Here is a 9,131-nt window from a genome sequence, read left to right on the forward strand (position 1 = left end):
CTGACTCCTCCACCAGGCCGACTGCTGGCTGCCAACTCCTCCACCAGGCTGACTGCTGGCTGCCGACTCCTCCACCAGGCCGATTGCTGGCTGCCGACTGCTCCACCAGGCCGACTACTAGCTGCCGACTCCTCCACCAGGCCGACTGCCCGAAGTCAACTGCAGCCGGACGCGACCCCGATGTGACGGCCATACCCGACACTGTTCACGTGACACCCCAGCCATCATGTACAGTGTCCCTTGTCCCTGGGCACTATTTATGAAGTGACCCAGGGGACAAGGATGACACCCCACCATGCCACTAGCTAGCTAGCTACCATGCCTACACGGCTTACATGCTAAGCTAGCTCCCACTATATATAGCTAGCCATCCACCCATCCTCACACACACGAGGAGCATCACACTCCCACGACCACACATGGCCAGGCACATGTGCCACACTAGCTAGCTAGCTCTCATTGCTACGGATCTCAGATACAGCTCCCGGAGCACTTTGTATTGCCCGATGTACACCCTACATATATACTCAGACATGAAGGAGTAGGGGTGTTATCTCTCCGGAGAGCCCCGAACCTGGGTAAACTAGCGCGTGCTACTCGCATACCCGTCCCTGGATATTCCGGCAGCAGTCTTGCCCTCACACGAAGCCACCTTGTGGCATATGTCGTCCTACCCTACCCCACCCCCCCCCGTGAGAATACCACGACAAGGAGCCCACCACATCTATCATGATATCGGGTTTTGTCACAATTATCGTCATAGAAGTGTCATATGTATGACAGAAAAAAATTCGTTCGGCCCAAAATGTCACGGATGTGTCTTTTTTTGTAGTGTTAAGCCCCTATCTTTCTCTATGTTCAATAGATGCTATTTGTTCTTAAAATATGCTTTGAGTGGTAGCAATCATGGAAGATTATATGATAGTTGAGTATGTGTGATTTGCTAAATCAAAGCTCTTACATAGACCCTTCCTGAAAATAAGATGAATTGCAATTGTTTGATGACTCAGAACCTAGTTTGTTAGTTTCCAAGAAAGTTTATGATCTATGCTTTAACATGTGAATAGCTTGCTACTTGATCATGAGAAGTTTTATGGGATGAGCTACTGTTTATGATATATAATGATGCTAGAAAAAGTGATTGAAATTATTATTGGTAAAACTTGTGCACTTGCTAGCATTCACACTTCATAGATTATTTCTTGTATCATTTACCTAATCAAGGACGAGCAGGAATTAAGCCTGGGGATGTTGATACGTCTTCAACGTATCTATAATTTATGAAGTATTCATGCCATGTTTATAACAATTCTACATGATTTTGGTATGATTTGCTTAGAACTAACCCGGACTGACACTATTTTTAGCAGAACTACCGTGGTGTCGTTCTTTGTGCAGAAATTAAAGTTCCTGAATGAGCTAAAAATTTACGGAGAATGTTTGTGGAAAATATAAAAAATACAGGAACGAAAAGATATCGAGAGGAGTCCCGATGCCGCCACAAGGGTGGAGGGCGCCCTCCCAAGGTGTGCCCCCAACCTTGTCGTCGCCTCGTGGGCCCTCTTGACTTGTCCCCGACGCCAACAGGACCTATAAATCCCAAAACCTGTAGAAATAAACCTAGATCGGGAGTTCCACCGCCGCAAGCCACCGTACCTACAAAAAACCAATCGGGAGCCCGTTCTGGCACCCTGTCGGAGGGGGAAACCATCACCGGTGGCCATCTTCATCATCCCGGCGGTCTCCATGATAAGGAGGGAGTAGTTCACCCTCGGGGCTGAGGGTATGTACCAGTAGCTATGTGTTTGATCTCTCTCCCTCATGTTCTTGATTTGGCATGATGTTGATGCACCGCGAGCTTTGTTACTATAGTTAGATCATATGGTGTTTCTCCCCCTCTAACTTCTTGTGATGAATTGAGTTTTACCTTTGAGGTTTCACTTTTATGGGATTGAATACTATTATGGATTTGAGGACACTTGATGCATGTCTTGCGTGGGATACCCGTGGTGACAACGGGGTGTTCTATTGATTCACTTGATGTATGTTTTGTCACTCAACTCGTGGATTCCCGAGGTGACATTGGGGTCATCTATGAATAGGGGTTGATGCATGTTGTCGTCCTTATTTCTCTGGTAGAAATCTTGGGGCACTCTTTGAGGTTCTTTGTGTTGGATTGAATATGATGAATCTAAAGTTGTTTGATGCATATCATATAATTGACCCACGGATACTTGTGGTCACATTGGAGTATCTAGGTGACATTAGGGGTGATTGATGTGTGTCATATGGTGTTATTTTACTAAGAACTCTAGGGCTGTTTGTGAAACTTACAGGAATGGCTCAATGGATTGATCGGAAAGAATAACTTTGAGGTGGTTTCATACCCTACAAGAAATTTCATCTTATGTTCTCCGTGGTAGGAACTTCAAAGTGACTTTTGTCACGCGTTGAGGGATTGCCATATGATCTAACTATCTTATCATTGTTGAGAGAACTTGCAGTAGTGAAAGAATGAACCCTAGGCCTTGTTTTCAAGCATTGCAATACCATTTTTGCTCACTTTTGTTACTTGCTACCTTGCTGTTTTTATATTTTCAGATTACAAAAACCTATATCTACTATCCATACTACACTTGTATCACCATCTCTTCGCCGAACTAGCGCACCTATACAATTTACCATTGTATTGGGTGTGTTGGGGACACAAGAGACTCTTTGTTATTCGGTTGCAGGGTTGTTTGAGAGAGACCATCTTCATCGTCCGCCTCCCATGGATTGATAAACCTTAGGTCATCCACTTGAGGGACATTTGCTACTGTCCTACAAAACTCTGCGCCTGGAGGCCCAACACGAGTCTAGAAGAAGAAGGTTGCGTAGTAGACATCAGCTGCTCCCTCGAGCCCCCACCTATATATATGTAGAAAGGGGGCACCTAGCACAACCAGAACATTGTCTTAGCCGTGTGCGCCCCCCCTCCATCGTTTACACCCCCAGTCATATTTTCATAGTGCTTAGGCAATGTCCTACAGAAATAGCTTCACCATCACCATCACCACGCCGTCTTGCTACCGGAACTCATCCACTACCTCACCGTCTTGCTGGATCAAGAAGGCAGAGGACGTCATCAAGCTGAACGTGTGCTGAACGCGGAGGTACCGTACATTTGGTGCTTGATCTATTGGAATGCGGAGAAGTTCGACTACATCAACCTTGTGTTAAACACTTCCGCTTACGGTCTACGAGGGTTTCTAGACACAATCCCCCCTCTCGTTGCTAGGCATCTCCATGGATAGATCTTGCATGAGGATAGATTTTTTTTGTTTTCCATGCAATGTTTCCCAACACCAAGCTCTCTTGACTGAATGGAAAGTTCACGGCCAAAGGAAGTCTACTCACTCCAGTTTCCCTCTTTGGAGACACATGGAAGACATATAACAATAAACGAAACAAGGCCATCCCATTTAGGAAAATGTGGCTATACCAAGAAGTTTCCGTTCTGTGGCATTTGTATTAGCCAACTATTAAAGTTGGTTTAACCAAAACTATTTATCTATAACATTTCAGTAACTACATTAATTCTATACAATCGTTGATACAACGAGGAAAGATTCATGTGAGATCATTGTTTGAAGTAAAGTCTTTCCCCGATATTCCATGAATGTTTCCACTTATAATGGTTGATGGTTCATGTTGTCAAAGTAATTACCGGTTAAGAGTTACATTAAAATATTGATTCGCATAGTACTTAACCATAGTTTTTCCCTAGTGGCTATATATCTCTGCTAACTAAACCATATTAGGACAACAATTGTACCACAAGCAAAGTGAAACAAAATAAGATCAAAAGTAAATGCGGAAAAAGTGGAATTTGAACCCATGGCCTTGCAATTCCATCAACAAATGGAGGTGGTGACTTGCTTGCTCAAGTGGAGTATCAAAGAACACCTCGCCTTCACATCCTAGATTATTTCCTTCTAGAAATAATTATAACAAATTTAGAAAAGAACATAAATCAAATTCTCTCTAGCGGCATCAAGACAATTCAAATAAATCTCAAATTATTCCCACTAAATTAGAAGAATATAAGAAAAATAATGCAAAAATGTATAACCTCGTTGGGACTTATGGATTAGGAGTTATTCTTGGTCAATGTTTAGTCAAGAGAATAAAGAAAAATAGAGAAGTGATATAAATTAGAAAATCCACCGAGGGCCATAGAGAAGGCGTATTTTAGAATTACGCCTCCACTTACGTACCGGTTCGGCAGCGACTGGGCCACTGACGTGTGTGGTCGGTGGAGTGCTCTACAAGGCCAGCCCTTTTGGCCAATGTGTGTCCTATCTGCTCGGGCATTCAGCCCTCAAATACGTCATGGTTATTGTAAGGGGCCTCTTCGGGGATCTTTTGCAGTCGATTTCTCCTCTCATATCCTATGGCTTGTACTTCCTGCAATAAGATTATTACTAAGGTATACATGTGGGTTTGGTTAGCATTTCCCCACACTAAATATTTTTTGACGATGCACGTATACACAACAATTTGCGAATACCATCGTATTCAATGTTCCATCAGTATGTGTGGAATAACTACCCTGAGATTCTGCCTTATACCGAGTAGGTGGTAAGTACTTCAACTTATACATCATAATCTACTACATTGTATCACATTCTTATATATTTGATGTTTGATGCGACCACTATGTTCTCCAGCATGTACGAAAAGGAGTTGCTGGCGCAAAATCCAAGAAACAATGAGAAATGGGTTAGGAAAGGATTTGAGCCAGTAAGCATTTGAATTGCACTGTAATTTTTTATATACATTGAGTACAAGAAGATGATCAACTTGTCTATTTTCTAACCGTAGGGTAAGAAGCTGCAGGAGGAGGGGCAGGAAGTTAGTGATACCATTTATGCACTAGAGGTGGGTCCTGGTACTCGGGTAAGTCATTATGCATCTTGCATTGTTGAAGATGTGTGCTCTACAATACCCTTGCACACGACGAAGGCAAGAAGACACCAAACAGTGTTGTGATGAGCACGGATACGCTTAAAAAGGTGGGAACTAAAATGTATGCTATTATAGTAGATATTGTTCAGTTGCAGTATGTATCTCTAGTTTGGAGGTTCATCTGTGTGTGGTTTTGTTATGTTGTCGTTGGTATAACCAGTTTATCATGATCTCAAAACCCAAATGTGATGAATTTTATAAGGCCATCAATGTCAAGGAGTTGTATCACACAGACGAGCCTTATATTTTGGAATATCAAGCAACACATATATTCTTATTGGAAGAGACCATTGCAGGTAAGCAATACTTGAGAGTATTACAATAGTTTGAGGAGAGTAATTCGTTTAACGAAGTTGCACAACCAGATGATTCTTACATTGCTTCTAATGTTGTGCATGCCATAGATGTTTATGATATGTTAGAGGACAAACACACCTATGAGCTTGGAGAAATGATTGTCTGTCAGTGTGTGCAAGTAGATGAGCTGATCGAAAACAAGCCAACGTTCAAGGACATCGATAGTGAAAATTCATACTGACGCAAATGGTGAAGATGTTGACGCTGGTGCTGCGGATCATGATTAGATTGCTTCTGTCGTATTTGCATGTTACCATTCCTAGTTGTACTTTAAGACTAAGTAAGGAATATTTGGTATGGACTCAACTTCTTTCATTGTTCATTATTAATTCATCATACTACCCAACCTTATTATTTGTTACATCGTCAAAAATTCATCATATTAATTCATCATATTTTATTTGGTATGGACTCAACTTCTTTCATTGTTCATTATTAATTCATCATATTCCTAGTTGTACTTATTACTTTAAGACTAAGTAAGGAATATTTGGTATGGACTCCGCGTTCGTGTCGCCGTAAGCCTCGGGTGGATCCGAGCGCGTTGATTCTGACGTTGCCCCACCTCCGGCGCGTCCTCCTCCTCCTGGTCGTTGCCCGCGGCCGCGAGGAGCGTGTTGAGCAGCCGGTCACGGTCGGCGGCGCGTGCATGAGCTGGCCGGCGCAGGCTCGGAGCGCGGCGGCCTGGGCCTCGGTGTCGGCGAACCGTGCGCGGAGGAGTCGGACAACGCGGGGAAGAGGGCGTGGCGGAGAGGAGGCAGACTAGGGTGCGGGCAGGACGACGCGACAAAGGATGGCGTGGCGGAGGATGTCGGCCGGCGGCGGGGAGGCGGCGGATTCATCGGTGGGAGGCGCGGTCGCTCGAATCGGGGGTCGGGTTTTTTATCTGTCGTATACCTGCATGGGTGGGGCTCAAATACGAAACATTTTTTCCACTTATTGTTATTATTTATTGGACTGCAGGTTAACTACTTAATACCATAGGGTTTGTTATGCAAAAATGCCATGACGGTGAACCCGGAGACTCAATCCGTGGTTTATTATTAGGGTGAGATTGATTTCCATAGGAATTACCATAATTATTGGAGGAATTGCTAGGAAAAGGCCTAGGATTAAAATTACGTCATAAGCATTGTTGTTCAAATTATTGCAAGAAATAAAATTCACATCAATAGCACCACTATTTTGGTCATTCAAAGTAGACAAAGGCATGTCATTAAGATCAATAGGAGCATTTCTACTAGCAACCAATTTCACAAGAGCATCAACTTTTTCACTCGAAGAAGAAATTTCTTCAACCGAATTAACTTTTTTACTAGTAGGAGCCCTTTCGGTGTGCCATTGCAAATTAATTTGCCATAACATTATCAAGAAATTTGGTGGCTTCACCCAAAGTAATTTCCATAAACGTACCACCCGCTGCGGAATCTAAAAGATTATGAGAAATGAAATTCAGCCCACATAAAATTTTTGTATGAACATCCAAAGATTTAACCCATGAGTTGGGAAATTCCTTAGCATCATTTTCATCCTTTCCCAAGATTGTGAAACATGCTCATGTTCAAGTTGCTTGAAATTCGAGACCTGGGTTCTAAGGGAAATAATTTTTGCAGGAGGAAAATACTTAGTGATAAAAGCATCTTTGCACTTATTCAAAGAATTGATACTATTGCGAGGCAAATAAGAGAACCAAAATTTTGCAGAATCACGCAAAAGAAAACGGAAATAATTTCATCTTGACCACATCATTGTCCACATCTTTTTTCTTTTGCATATCGCATAATTCCACGAAGGTATTAAGATGGGATGTGGCATCCTCATTAGGAGTACCGGAAAATTGGTCTTTCATAACAAGATTTAGCAAAGTAGTATTAATATCACAAGTCTCCACACTAGCGGCGGGAGGAGCAAGCGGAGTGCCGATAAAATCATTGTTGTTGGTATTTGAGAAATCACATAACTTGGTGTTCTCTTGATTCATGATGACTGAGGGAGTCCTGGATTAGGGAGTCCTCGGACAGCCGGACTATATACTTTGGCCGGACTGTTGGACTATGAAGATACAAGATTGAAGACTTCGTCCCGTGTACGGGTGGGACTCTCCTTCGCATGGAAGGCAAGCTTGGCAATTCGGATATGTAGATCTCCTCCCTTGTAACCGACTTTGTGTAACCCTAGACCCCTTTGGTGTCTATATAAACCGGAGGGTTTAGTCCGTAGGACAACAACAATCATAATCATAGCCTAGCTTCTAGGGTTTAGCCTCTACGATCTCGTGGTAGATCCACTCTTGTAATACTCATATCATCATGATCAATCAAGAAGGAAGTAGGGTATTACCTCCATCGAGAGGGCCCGAACCTAGGTAAACATTGTGTCCCCTGCCTCCTATTACCATCAGCCTTAGACGCACAGTTCGGGACCCCCTACCTGAGATCCGCCGGTTTTGACACCGACATTGGTGCTTTCATTGAGAGTTCCACTGTGCCGTCACGTAAAGGCTTGATGGCCCCTTCAATCATCGGCAACAATGCAATCCAGGGTGAGGATTTTCTCCCCGCACAGATATTCGTATTTGGCGGCTTTGTACTGCGGGCCAAGTCGCTTGGCCATCTAGAGAAGATCGATAGCTACGCCCCTGGCCATCAGGTCAGATTTGGAAGCTTGAACTACACTTCCCATACCCTGTGGAGACTTGATCTTCGGCGGATTCAAGCTTGTGTCAGGCGCACCGCATAGTCACGCGAGCATGACTTAGCTCTAGCATCGGACGGTGTTCGAGAGATCGCACCTGCGGTTACTCCGGCCCTCAATCCGGAGCAGATTGTGCCATCCGAGGACGGGTGGATGGACCCCACCACGAAGGCCACACACTCAGCAGCGATAGAGCTGAATACTGACTTCACCTCGTATGAGACCTGTGTTACCGGACCCTTGGATTCGTCCCCGGCCACAGGCTTCGAACCACCTGCGTCCGTGCCTATCCAATCTGATTGGGAACCGATCATGGAGTTTACCTCCGCGGATATTTTTCAGCACTCGCCCTTGGGCGATGTGCTAGATTCATTGAGGTCTCTCTCCTTGTCAGGAGACCATCGGCCGAACTATGTCCGGCTCGAGTGGGAAGCGGACGACGAAGGAATTCGTTCCCCACCCACCACCCACTTAATAGCCACTGTCGACGACTTAACTGACATGCTTGATTTCGACTCCGAAGACATCGACGGTATGGACGACGATGCAGGAGAGAAACAGGAACCACCGCCCACAGGGCGCTGGACAGCTACTTCATCACATGATATATACATGGTGGATACACCCAAAGAAAACAACAACGAGGAACAGGAGGATGCAGCGAAGATAGTCCCCTCGAGAAGCAAGCAAAGCGATGACGTAGGCGCCGCTCCAAATCCCGCCTCGGAAAAAACAACGATAACAGCGCAAGAAAGAATAATACCCCGGTCGACTCCAAAGGAAACGACGACCACATGGACCCAGTGGTTGAGCAAGATGAACTAGCGGACGGCGAACATAGTACAGAGCCGCTGTCCGATCACGGCGACGCCGAGGGTAAAGCTCATCAACCTGTCTCCGGAGAGGAGAACAGTCCAGACGATGAGGCACACATCATCCCGGAAAGGCACCTGGAACAAGAGAATGTCCATAGAAGGCTTATCGCCACCATGAGGAGCCTGAAGAAGCAGAATAAAAGGCTTAAGGCCGCGCGGAATACACTCAACAATAGATGGAACAAAGTGCTTGAC

Source organism: Triticum dicoccoides, chromosome 6A, assembly GCF_002162155.2.
Source record: "Triticum dicoccoides isolate Atlit2015 ecotype Zavitan chromosome 6A, WEW_v2.0, whole genome shotgun sequence".
In the NCBI taxonomy this organism is placed as follows: Eukaryota; Viridiplantae; Streptophyta; class Magnoliopsida; order Poales; family Poaceae; genus Triticum; species Triticum dicoccoides.